General features: G+C 50.5%; 1 long non-coding RNA gene across 1 annotated transcript; it reads left to right on the top strand.

The window, feature by feature from the left end:
- The first annotated feature begins 11,597 nt into the window (after positions 1-11,597).
- On the top strand, positions 11,598-12,510 carry LOC140680432 (uncharacterized). Its single transcript, XR_012051711.1, has 4 exons — positions 11,598-12,114; positions 12,193-12,234; positions 12,328-12,372; positions 12,475-12,510. It is a non-coding gene; the product is annotated as an uncharacterized lncRNA (long non-coding RNA).
- The last annotated feature ends 283 nt before the right edge of the window (positions 12,511-12,793 follow it).

Below are 12,793 nucleotides of genomic sequence, written 5' to 3'. Positions count from 1 at the left end.
TGCTTCCCTGACAGTCCCAGGGAAGCCCTACAAACTAACATCACGAACCTGGACTGGTGAGTTTTCTTTCCCAGGGAAAAGAGCCGATGTTTGCGCTCCGAGTCCTGTGCCCCTGAGCGGGGAGCTGACTGCAAAAAATCCAAACATCGAAGGATAAGTCCCAGACAGGAGCTGCCCCCACCTCATACTTGTGCTGCCCTGACAGTCCCAGGGGAGCCCTACTAACTGACATCAGGAACCTGGACTGGTGAGTTTCCTTTCCCACGGAAAAGAGCCGATGTTTGAGCCCAGGGTCCTGTGGCCCTGAGCCGGGAGCTGACTGCAAAAAATCCGAACATCGAAGGATAAGTCACAGACAGAAGCTGTCCCCACCTGATACCTGTGCTGCCCTGACAGTCCCAGGGAAGCCCTAGAAACTGACATCAGGAACCTGGACTGGTGAGTTTTCTTTCCCAGGGAAAAGAGCCGATGTTTACGCTCAGGGTCGGGTGGCCCTGAGCGGGCAACTGACTGCAAAAATTCCAAATATCGAAGGATAAGTCCCAGACAGGAGCTGCCCCCACCTCATACTTGTGCTGCCCTGACAGTCCCAGGGGAGCCCTAGAAACTGACATCAGGAACCTGGACTGGTGAGTTTTCTTTCCCAGGGAAAAGAGCCGATGTTTGCGGTCCGAGTCCTGTGGCCCTGAGCGGGCAGTAGTCTGCAAAAAATCAAAACATCGAAGGATAAGTCCCAGACAGAAGCTGCCCCCACCTCATACCTGTGCTGCCCTGACAGTCCCAGGGAAGCCCTAGAAACTGACATCAGGAACCTGGACTGGTGAGTTTTCTTTCCCAGGGAAAAGTGCTGATGTTTGTGCCCAGGGTCCTGTGGCCCTGAGCGGGCAGCTGACTGCAAAAATTCCGAACATCGAAGGATAAGTCCCAGACAGTAGCTGCCCCCACCTCATACTTGTGCTGCCCTGACAGTCCCAGGGGAGCCCTACAAACTGACATCAGGAACCTGGACTGGTGAGTTTCCTTTCCCAGGGAAAAGAGCCGATGTTTGCGGTCCGAGTCCTGTGGCCCTGAGCGAGCAGCTGACTGCAAAAAATCAAAACATCGAAGGATAAGTCCCAGACAGGAGCTGCCCCCACCTCATACTTGTGCTGCTCTGAGAGTCCCAGGGGAGCCCTACAAACTGACATCAGGAACCTGGACTGGTGAGTTTCCTTTCCCAGGGAAAAGAGCCGATGTTTGTGCCCAGGGTCCTGTGGCCCTGAGCGGGCAGCTGACTGCAAAAATTCCGAACATCAAAGGATAAGTCCCAGACAGTAGCTGCCCCCACCTCATACCTGTGCTTCCCTGACAGTCCCAGGGGAGCCCTGCAAACTGACATCAGGAACCTGGACTGGTGAGTTTCCTTTCCCAGGGAAAAGAGCTGATGTTTGTGCCCAGGGTCCTGTGGCCCTGAGCCGGGAGCTGACTGCAAAAAATCCGAACATCGAAGGATAAGTCCCAGACAGAAGCTGCCCCCACCTCATACCTGTGCTGCCCTGACAGTCCCAGGGAAGCCCTAGAAACTGACATCAGGAACCTGGACTGGTGAGTTTTCTTTCCCAGGGAAAAGAGCCGATGTTTTTGCCCAGCGTCCTGTGCCCCTGAGCGGGCAGTAGCCTGCAAAAAATCCGAACATTGAAGGATAAGTCCCAGACAGAAGCTGCCCCCACCTCATACCTGTGCTGCCCTGACAGTCCCAGGGAAGCCCTAGAAACTGACATCAGGAACCTGGACTGGTGAGTTTTCTTTCCCAGGGAAAAGAGCCGATGTTTGCGCTCCGAGTCCTGTGCCCCTGAGCGGGGAGCTGACTGCAAAAAATCAAAACATCGAAGGATAAGTCCCAGACAGGAGCTGCCCCCACCTCATACTTGTGCTGCCCTGACAGTCCCAGGGGAGCCCTACAAACTGACATCAGGAACCGGGACTGGTGAGTTTCCTTTCCCAGGGAAAAGAGCCGATGTTTGTGCCCAGGGTCCTGTGGCCCTGAGCGGGTAGCTGACTGCAAAAATTCCGAACATCAAAGGATAAGTCCCAGACAGTAGCTGCCCCCACCTCATACTTGTGCTGCCCTGACAGTCCCAGGGGAGCCCTACAAACTGACATCAGGAACCTGGACTGGTGAGTTTCCTTTCCCAGGGAAAAGAGCCGATGTTTGCGGTCCGAGTCCTGTGCCCCTGAGCGGGGAGCTGACTGCAAAAAATCAAAACATCGAAGGATAAGTCCCAGACAGGAGCTGCCCCAACCTCATACTTGTGCTGCCCTGACAGTCCCAGGGGAGCCCTACAAACTGACATCAGGAACCTGGACTGGTGAGTTTTCTTTCCCAGGGAAAAGAGCCGATGTTTGTGCCCAGGGTCCTGTGGCCCTGAGCGGGCAGTAGCCTGCAAAAAATCCGAACATCGAAGGATAAGTCCCAGACAGAATCTGCCCCCACCTCATACCTGTGCTGCCCTGACAGTCCCAGGGAAGCCCTACAAACTGAGATCAGGAACCTGGACTGGTGAGTTTTCTTTCCCAGGGAAAAGAGACGATGTTTGCGCTCCGAGTCCTGTGCCCCTGAGCGGGCAGCTGACTGCAAAAAATCCAAACATCGAAGGATAAGTCCCAGACAGTAGCTGCCCCCACCTCATACTTGTGCTGCCCTGACAGTCCCAGGGGAGCCCTACAAACTGACATCAGGAACCTGGACTGGTGAGTTTCCTTTCCCAGGGAAAAGAGCCGATGTTTGCGGTCCGAGTCCTGTGGCCCTGAGCGGGCAGTAGTCTGCAAAAAATAAAATCATCGAAGGATAACTCCCAGACAGAAGCTGCCCCCACCTCATAGCTGTGCTTCCCCGACAGTCCCAGGGAAGCCCTACAAACTGACATCAGGAACCTGGACTGGTGAGTTTCCTTTCCCAGGGAAAAGAGCCGATGTTTGTGCTCAGGGTCCTGTGGCCCTGTGGAAGGAGCTGATTGCCAAAATCTGAACATCGAAGGATAAGTCCCAGACAGTAGCTGCCCCCACCTCATACTTGTGCTGCCCTGACAGTCCCAGGGGAGCCCTAGAAACTGACATCAGGAACCTGGACTGGTGAGTTTTCTTTCCCAGGGAAAAGAGCCGATGTTTGCGGTCCGAGTCCTGTGGCCCTGAGCGAGCAGCTGACTGCAAAAATCCGTTCATCGAATGATCAGTCTCACACAGGAGCTGCCCCCACCTCATACCTGTGCTTCCCTGACAGTCCCAGGGGAGCCCTACAAACTGAAATCAGGAACCTGGACTGGTGAGTTTTCTTTCCCAGGGAAAAGAGCCGATGTTTGCGGTCCGAGTCCTGTGCCCCTGAGCGGGCAGCTGACTTCAAAAAATCCGAACATCGAAGGATAAGTCCCAGACAGAAGCTGCCCCCACCTCATACCTGTGCTGCCCTGACAGTTCCAGGGGAGCCCTACAAACTAACATCAGGAACCTGGACTGGTGAGTTTTCTTTACCAGGGAAAAGAGCCGATGTTTGCGCTCCGAGTCCTGTGCCCCTGAGCGGGGAGCTGACTGCAAAAAATCGGAACATCGCAGGATAAGTCCCAGACAGGAGCTGCCCCCACCTCATACTTGTGCTGCCCTGACAGTCCCAGCGGAGCCCTACAAACTAACATCAGGCACTTGGACTGGTGAGTTTTCTTTCCCAGGGAAAAGAGCCGATGTTTGTGCTCAGGGTCCTGTGGCCCTGAGGAAGGAGCTGATTGCCAAAATCTGAACATCGAAGGATAAGTCCCAGACAGGAGCTGCCCCCACCTCATACTTGTGCTGCCCTGACAGTCCCTGGGGAGCCCTACAAACTAACATCAGGAACCTGGACTGGTGAGTTTTCTTTCCCAGGGAAAAGAGCCGATGTTTGCGCTCCGAGTCCAGTGGCCCTGAGCGGGGAGCTGACTGCAAAAAATCGAAACATCGAAGGATAAGTCCCAGACAGGAGCTGCCCCCACCTCATACTTGTGCTGCCCTGACAGTCCCAGGGGAGCCCTACAAACTGACATCAGGAACCTGGACTGGTGATTTTTCTTTTCCTGGGAAAGGAGCCAATGTTTGTGCCCAGGGTCCTGTTGCCCTGAGAGGGCAGCTGACTGCAAAAATTCCGAACATCGAAGGATAAGTCCCAGACAGGAGCTGCCCCCACCTCATGCATTTTCTGCCCTGAGAGTCCCAGGGGAGCCCTACAAACTGACATCAGGGACCTGGACAGGTGAGTTTTCTTTCCCAGGGAAAAGGACCGATGTTTGCGGTCCGAGTCCTGTGGTCCTGAGCGGGCAGCAGTCTTCAAAATTCCAAACATCGAAGGATAAGTCCCAGACAGTAGCTGCCCCCACCATACTTGTGCTGCCCTGACAGTCCCAGGGAAGCCCTACAAACTGACATCAGGAACCTGGACTGGTGAGTTTTCTTTCCCAGGGAAATGAGGTGATATTTGTGCTCAGGGTCCTGTGGCCCTGAGCGGCAGCTGACTGCAAAAAATCCGAACATCGAAGGATGTGTCCAGGACCGGAGCTGCCCCCACCTCATACTTGTGCTGACCTGACCATCCCAAAGGGGCACAACTATGACGGGGGCACAGCCGATGTTTACGGCACATGCTTCCATGGTCAGATTTTGTGCAGTCTCTTATCGTCTCAGGGCACTGGGCCCTGCGTACAAACTTTGGCTGTTTACCCTGTTGTAGAAAACTCACCTGTCCTAGCTCCTGGTGTCATTTTGCAAGTTGTGCTTGGGATTTTCAAGGCAACTTCTCAGCGACTTGGCTTCAGCTTGGGTCCACGACACATCTTTCTCCATTCAGATTTTCATGGGGCAGCCATTCTTTCATGGCCCCTGGCTCTTGGACTGCATCAATGGCCCTTTTCTCTGTGAAACATGGCTCACCCTCTATGCTTCCTGATGTCAGTTTCACTGTGGTGTTTGTGTCTTCCAGGGCAGGCAGAATTCTTGCTGGCAGCAGTTTTGCTCCAGGATAAATCCTTTGCCATTCGGAACGAGAGGATGTAGAAAGTCACTTGGCGCCACAGGCCTCATTATTGGACCTCTGCCCTTTTTCCCTGTAAATCAAGCTCACCCTCCCTGTGTGTCTATGTCTGTTCACTTGAGGCATGGTGCTCTCCAAGGGCAGCAAGAGTTCCTGGTGTTGGCAGCTGTGGTCTGTGAGAAAGCGTTCACTGTTTGCAAATTTGGTAGCACAATTCCTGTTTGGCTAGGAGAAAGACTGTTAATTATCTTGGAAATTAAAGTCTGGCACCCCGTTTTTTAAGGGTCTGACAAAGGGCTGTGTAGGGGAGGGAACACCCCGCAGGACCTTTCTTTACCTCATTCCTCACTCCTAGGTGTAGCAGCTCCCCATGTGACCAGCTGCTTTCACTGCAGCTACCTGGACACACCTGCACAGGGAGCTTCTAATCCAGAGGAGCTAACAGGGGTATCCCAAGTGTACCTCCAGGAGCTATGGTTGGAACATCCAGCAGGGACTGGGGAGCAGCCAGAGCCACCTGGGCACGGAGCATCCTTTTCAGAAAATGCCAAGGGAAGAGCCGTCTTGCCAAGGGGCAGCACCTGAGCAGGCCGGGCAGCATGTGGGGTTCCATGGGAGAGCTTTCAGCTTTCCCCTTCTATTGTGTCAGCCCCTCCCTAGAACCCCCAGACCTTCCAAAGCACTCCCAGAAAAGAAGGGGGTTATGAAGAGTGAAGGGGTTTAAATTATGGGGAAAAGCTTCCTTTTCCATTATTTCTTGTGTTCAAATCATGAGGGAATCCACTTCCCCCGCAATTTTAATGGTCTCAGTTGAAATAGTCCCTGCCTTTTCTATGCTGTTAGGGGTGTCAATTGACAGGGAATCCCCATTTTCCATTATTTTCCAGTTTAAATAGAAGGGGAAACCTTGACAATGCTTTTTATGGGCATGAATTAAGGGTAACTCTTTTTGTTGTCCGAAGGCTTAAATTGAGGGGGAAGCCCAGCTATCCCTCTTTCTTAAGGGTTTGGATTGAGGGGAAAATCCCTGTGTCTTCATCACTGGAGAGACTTAAAGTGAGGAAAACCTCTCTTTTCCCAAAATTCTAGGGAATTAAACTAAAGGACAGAAGCTATTTATTTGCCATTACATCCCTTTCAGTGGAGGCAACTTCCCCATTTCCTCATTTTAAGGAATTCACTTGAAGGAGGCTCTTCTAGAATGCTTTTTCAGCATTTTAAGGGTTTTAAACTACTTTTCAGGGCACTTCTTTCTGTGCCCTAGGACTAAATATCTCAGGGAAAGGCAAGCCTAGCATGTACTTAACCTTGATGCTGCCCAGGAAGCTATTTTTTTTTCCTTTTTTTTATTTATAATGTAGTTAGTCCTAATTAGTAGCCCCAAGGAGACGTGGACTGTTCATAGACTTAGTATTCTTCTCCACCCTTAGTCTCATGTTGAGTACTACTTAGTAGTCACTGAGGAATAATATAAGTTAACAGCAAATTACCCAACTTATCTAGATATGCTGCCTAAAGAACAAAGTTTTATTTCTTACCAGTTTCCTTGCCCTTTTGCTCCAAGTAGTTGTAGCAAAAAAAAAAGTGCTGTTATTTCCCTGAAGAGTTTTCTTCTATATGCGTCCCATTACTCCCCTTGAATTCAAATCAGAGGAGCCAAACAGCCACAGCTGCTCTGAGGGCTTTTATACCCGGTGGGTTTGGCCCCTCCCTTTTCCTGGGTGTCATGGGAACGAGAGGCGGACCCAATCAGGGGTATATTAACCCCAGCCTTTGCCAAGGGGCTTCATTCCCTCTCTGGGATCCACTGGGGTAAGAGCTCTCCTCTCATTTTTGTGAAGAGGCTCTTTCAGCTTAGCTTGTTCTCTGCAGGTGCTTTTGGGCTTCTAATGCAACAGAGGCTTTGAAGATACTGTGAAGAAAACAACACTGAACACAGGGAGTATTTAATTTCATGATTTGGGGTTGTGCATTCAGGGGTGGTGAAGTGCTTCTGTAATCTCTGACATTTTTTGTTTTGTTTTGGTTTTTTTTTTTAGGAGGAGTGCAACTTCCTGTAATTCCAGGTTGCGTCGAGTACAACATTTTTTCAGCAGAGTGATCATGTTCCAAAAGGGATCTGCCCTGTGTCAAAGATGATGTCTGAGATTGAGGTTTCAGGTGAGTTGAGGATTGGGACTACGAGTGGGAGAGTGGGCAAGGTACCCAGTTAAGAGTTATTGTGGTGGGGTTTTGCAGGCAGTAGGGTGAGAAATGGTGTCTATTTGCAAGGCTTTTCACAAGCATAGCAGAGGCATCCATGTGTCATACAGTGCACAAGCTCATCCACTGAACTCACAGAAATGCCATGTAACTTTGCCTCTCTAAACCAGGTGCTACTCATAATAACAGCCAAACCTTAGACTAGGGATGGAGCTGGAGACTTGAGCACCCAAGCACACTCAGGAGAGGATAAGTATCTGACTTGCTGGGATTTGGCCCACATAACACTAAACTCAACCATTTATTTTCCTGTTCTTTATTCTAGCTGACTAAGAGGCTAACAGGAGATCCCCTCCGAGGCAGACTCATTTCAGGTCCAACGTGGATTCGCATTTCCAGTCATCCAAAAGATAAGTTGGGTCCATGGCCCGGGGATGGGAGTAGTGGCCCCCTTCTGCACCTGATGGGGATTTGAATCCCCAGATATGTGCAAGATAAGTCAAGGGCTACAACCCACAGAGGGGATGGAAGAGAGGTGCCAGGTTGAGACTCCCCAGGAGGGGTTTTTGAGTTCGTTTTAGAGATGAGGATGTCCAAGAAGTGTCTACTTAGGCCAGCTAAAGGAAAAGTGTCTGTTTTGATCACAGTGCTCAGGTGCACAGGGCAGAGCAATTCTGGTGTGTGTTCTGTCACTTGTCTCTGGTGCACTCTGTGTTCTTTGGGTCTCTCGGTCCTTTCTTCTCATCAAAAGCTCTCTCTCCCTGGCCTGTCCCCTTGCTTTTCATGTCCTGTCCTGTGTCACGGGTGTCTGCACATATTTGTCCCGGAGCTGCTCTGCCCTGCTGCATAGCCTGTAATAGCACAAGTCCTGGGGACTTGAAATTAGTAATGCAGGGTGTAGTTGGGCTCCAAATTGTTTTAGGAGATTGACATAACATGTTTGGTGGTGTTAAGTTTTCTTGCACCTGTTTGATACTAGTCCTAAATTCCTTTCAGATGCAGACATTTCAAATCTGTGGCAGAGGGCCCCAGTCCTTGGTGAGGAACTTCCTATGAGCAGGTCAGTCATTGTTTGCATTTGTAGGGGAAGTCTAAATGGTGACTCTGTTACAGCGGTGTTCTTTGCCTTTATTTTTAGGAGGTCCAGGCAGATAGCAGCAGTCAAGGCCCAGTGTGCCAGGTGAGCAGTGGACAGAAGCAGTTGTTCTTGCTAAGGTTTCAGTTTTTTGTGACACTGTAAGCATCCTTTCTTGTTTCTGTGCTTTAGGGAATCCACTGGGAGTATGCCAAGCCCCTGTCAACAGCTGGCTGATGGACTGGGTTTCCTGCACTTATGAGCCCTCTGGAAGTATTACAGGACCCTGTGATGAAGCCTTCTGATTTTGCATTTCAAGCTCCCATCCTGGTAGCCCAGAGCAGTGGCCAAGGAGTTGTGGTGAGTCGGGGAGGTAGGGAGGAGGAGTGAGAGTCCTCTCGAGTTTCAGCATTGTCTCCCCTTAGCCTAGGTGTACCCTGCAATGATGGCGTCAGAATCCAACCACACCCGGAGCATGCAGGCCAAGAACCCGGGCATTCTGAGGAGGATGGTGAGTAGCAAAATGACCAGGTTTTGGCCCATGTGCTGTTAAGGCTGTGCACCGATGTTTGGTTTTCTTTCTCTTGGCAGGCCAAGAGGTGACAGCTGGAACTGACCAGACAGGCAGATTGCCTTCTTCTGCAGCCAACAGGGATTTGCATCCCCAGATATGTGCAAGATAAGTCAAGGGCTACAACCCACAGAGGGGATGGAAGAGAGGTGCCAGGTTGGGACTCTCCAGGAGGGGTTTTTGAGTCAGTTTTAGAGATGGGGATGTTGAAGAAGAGTTTCCTAAGCCCACCTAAATGCAAAGTGTCTGTTTTGGTCTCAGTGCTGAGGTGCGCAGGGCAGAGCAGTTCCGGTGTGTGTTCTGTCACTTGTCTCTGGTGCACTCTGTGTTCTTTGGGTCTCCCAGTCCTTTCTTCTCATCAAAAGCTCTCCCTCTCTGTTCTGTCTCCTGGTTTGTCATGTCCTGTCCTGTGTCACGGGTGTCTGCACATATTTGTCCCGGAGCTGCTCTGCCCTGCTGCATAGCCTGTAATAGCACAAGTCCTGGGGACTTGAAATTAGTAATGCAGGGTGTAGTTGGGCTCCAGATTGTTTTAGGAGATTGACATAACATGTTTGGTATTGTTGTCCTGCAGCGGTTTGACATTAGTCCTAACTTCCTTTCAGATGCAGACATTTCAAGTCTGTGGCGGAGGGCCCCAGTCCTTGGTGAGGAAATTCCCATGAGCAGGTCAGTCATTGTTTGCATTTACAGGGGAAGTCTAAATGGTGACTCTGTTACAGCACTGTTCTGTGCCTTTATTTTTAGGAGGTCCAGACGGATAGCAGCAGTCAAAGCCCAGTGTGCAAGGTGAGCAGTGGACAGAAGCAGTTGTTCTTGCTAAGGTTTAAGTTTTTGGTGCAAATGTAATCATCCATTCTTGTTTTTGTGCTTTAGGGAATCCACTGCGAGTGCACATACCTCTGTCAGCAACTGGCTGATGGACCAGGTTTCCTGCACTTGTGATCTCGGTGGAAGTATTACAGGACCCTGTGATGAAGCCTTCCAATTTTGTATTTCATGGTCCCATCTTGGTAGCCCAGAGCAGTGGCCAAGGAGTTGCAGTAAGTCAGGGAGGCAGGGAGGCAGAGTGAGAGTCCTCTCGAGTTTCAGCAATGCCACATCACCTTGTCTCTCCTTTGCCTAGGTGTACCCTGCAATGATGGCGTCAGAATCCAACCACACCCGGAGCGTGCAGGCCAAGAACCCAGTCATTCTGAGGAGAACGGTGAGTAGCAGAACTATCATGTTTTGTCCGATGTGCTGTTAAGACTGTGCACTGATGTTTGGTTTTCTTCCTGTTGGCAGACCAAGAGGTGACAGCTGGAACTTACCAGACAGGCAGACGGCGTCCTTCTGCAGCCAACAGGGATTTGCATCCCCAGAATGCATGCAAGATAAGTTGAGGGTTACGACCCACAGAGGGGATGGAAGTGGGGTGGTGGGTTGGGACTTTCTAGAAGGGGTTTTTGTGTCTGTTTTAGTGATGGGGATGTCCAAGAAGCGTCTCCTATAGTCCACCTAAAGGGAAAAGTGTTTCTTTTGATCTCAGTGCTGAGGTGCACAGGGCAGAGCAGTTCCGGTGTGTGTTCTGTCACTTGTCTCTGGTGCACTCTGTGTTCTTTGGGTCTCCCAGTCCTTTCTTCTCATCAAAAGCTCTCCCTCTCTGTTCTGTCTCCTGGTTTGTCATGTCCTGTCCTGTGTCACGGGTGTCTGCACATATTTGTCCCGGAGCTGCTCTGCCCTGCTGCATAGCCTGTAATAGCACAAGTCCTGGGGACTTGAAATTAGTAATGCAGGGTGTAGTTGGGCTCCAGATTGTTTTAGGAGATTGACATAACATGTTTGGTATTGTTGTCCTGCAGCGGTTTGACATTAGTCCTAACTTCCTTTCAGATGCAGACATTTCAAGTCTGTGGCGGAGGGCCCCAGTCCTTGGTGAGGAACTTCCTATGAGCAGGTCAGTCATTGTTTGCATTTACAGGGGAAGTCTAAATGGTGACTCTGTTACAGCACTGTTCTGTGCCTTTATTTTTAGGAGGTCCAGACGGATAGCAGCAGTCAAAGCCCAGTGTGCAAGGTGAGCAGTGGACAGAAGCAGTTGTTCTTGCTAAGGTTTAAGTTTTTGGTGCAACTGTAATCATCCATTCTTGTTTTTGTGCTTTAGGGAATCCACTGCGAGTGCACATACCTCTGTCAGCAACTGGCTGATGGACCAGGTTTCCTGCACTTGTGATCTCGGTGGAAGTATTACAGGACCCTGTGATGAAGCCTTCCAATTTTGTATTTCATGGTCCCATCTTGGTAGCCCAGAGCAGTGGCCAAGGAGTTGCAGTAAGTCAGGGAGGCAGGGAGGCAGAGTGAGAGTCCTCTCGAGTTTCAGCAATGCCACATCACCTTGTCTCTCCTTTGCCTAGGTGTACCCTGCAATGATGGCGTCAGAATCCAACCACACCCGGAGCGTGCAGGCCAAGAACCCAGTCATTCTGAGGAGAACGGTGAGTAGCAGAACTATCATGTTTTGTCCGATGTGCTGTTAAGACTGTGCACTGATGTTTGGTTTTCTTCCTGTTGGCAGACCAAGAGGTGACAGCTGGAACTTACCAGACAGGCAGACGGCGTCCTTCTGCAGCCAACAGGGATTTGCATCCCCAGAATGCATGCAAGATAAGTTGAGGGTTACGACCCACAGAGGGGATGGAAGTGGGGTGGTGGGTTGGGACTTTCTAGAAGGGGTTTTTGTGTCTGTTTTAGTGATGGGGATGTCCAAGAAGCGTCTCCTATAGTCCACCTAAAGGGAAAAGTGTTTCTTTTGATCTCAGTGCTGAGGTGCACAGGGCAGAGCAGTTCCGGTGTGTGTCCTGTCACTTGTGTCTGGTTCACTCTTGGTTGTTTGGGTCTCTTGGTCTTTGCATACCTTCTTTTTGTGCAAACCTCTCTCTCCCTCTCCTGTCCTGTCGTTTGTCACGTCCTGTCCTGCATCACGGGTGTCTGCACGTATTTCTCCCGGAGCTGCTCTGCCCTGCTTCACAGCCTGCTGTAATTGCACCAGTCCTAGAGATTTGCAGTTTTGCGTGGGGCATGTAATTGCATTCAAGATAGTATTCCTTAATTCACACTAGATGTTTTGACCTGTTAAGTTATTAACAGGTTATTAACAAACAGCTGTTTGAATTTTCTCCCAACTTTCTTTCAGATGCAGATGGATTAACTCTGTGGCAGTGTGCCCTGCTGCGGTCAGGGGATTTCCCTGAGAAGGTCAGTCATTGTTTGTGTTTGTAGGGGAAGCCTACATGGTGACTGTGTTACAGCGCTTGTCTTTGTCTTTAATTTTAGGAAGTCCAGGCAGCTAGGAGCAGTCAAGGCCCAGTGTGCCAGGTGAGCAGTGAACAGAAGCTGTTGTTCTGGCTCTTGTCTCAATTTCTGCTGCAATTCTAAGCATCCACTCTTGGTTACTTTGTTTTATTGTAGGCACTCCTCTTGCAAGATGCCTCTGGTCCGGATATCCGAGGCCAGGTGGGTGCAATTGTCAGGTCCATGTGGGTGTACTTTTTGGTTCAGGGGGATGGTGTTTTCACAGTATCTCAGTGTGGGTTTTTTTGCTTTGTTTTTTTGCAGGTGCTGTCACTGCCCTAGGTGTGTGAAGGAACAGAGGTGAGCGGGTGAGTTGGCATTTAGGCACGGTGACTCATAGGTGAGCATTATGCAGCAGCATGTTAAGCATGTACCTTTTCATTTTGCAGGTATCCTCCAGGCAGCCTGTGGAGTCAAGATCTCAGGTGAGCCAGAGCAGCGGTGTGTAAGAGTTCCGGGGATTCCTCTTTTGGTGGGCACTAGTTCCATTTTCTGTTTTGTCTTAGGTACCGTGAAGAGGCACGTAGCTGAAGTTTGGAAACGGCAGCACCGAAGCGGACGTAGAGACCGTGTCGCCGCCCGC

This window comes from Taeniopygia guttata, chromosome 21 (genome assembly GCF_048771995.1).
Source record: "Taeniopygia guttata chromosome 21, bTaeGut7.mat, whole genome shotgun sequence".
NCBI classification, from domain to species: Eukaryota; Metazoa; Chordata; class Aves; order Passeriformes; family Estrildidae; genus Taeniopygia; species Taeniopygia guttata.
The sequence above is the reverse complement of the archived record's forward strand: the minus strand, read 5'-3'. Positions and strand labels throughout refer to the sequence as shown.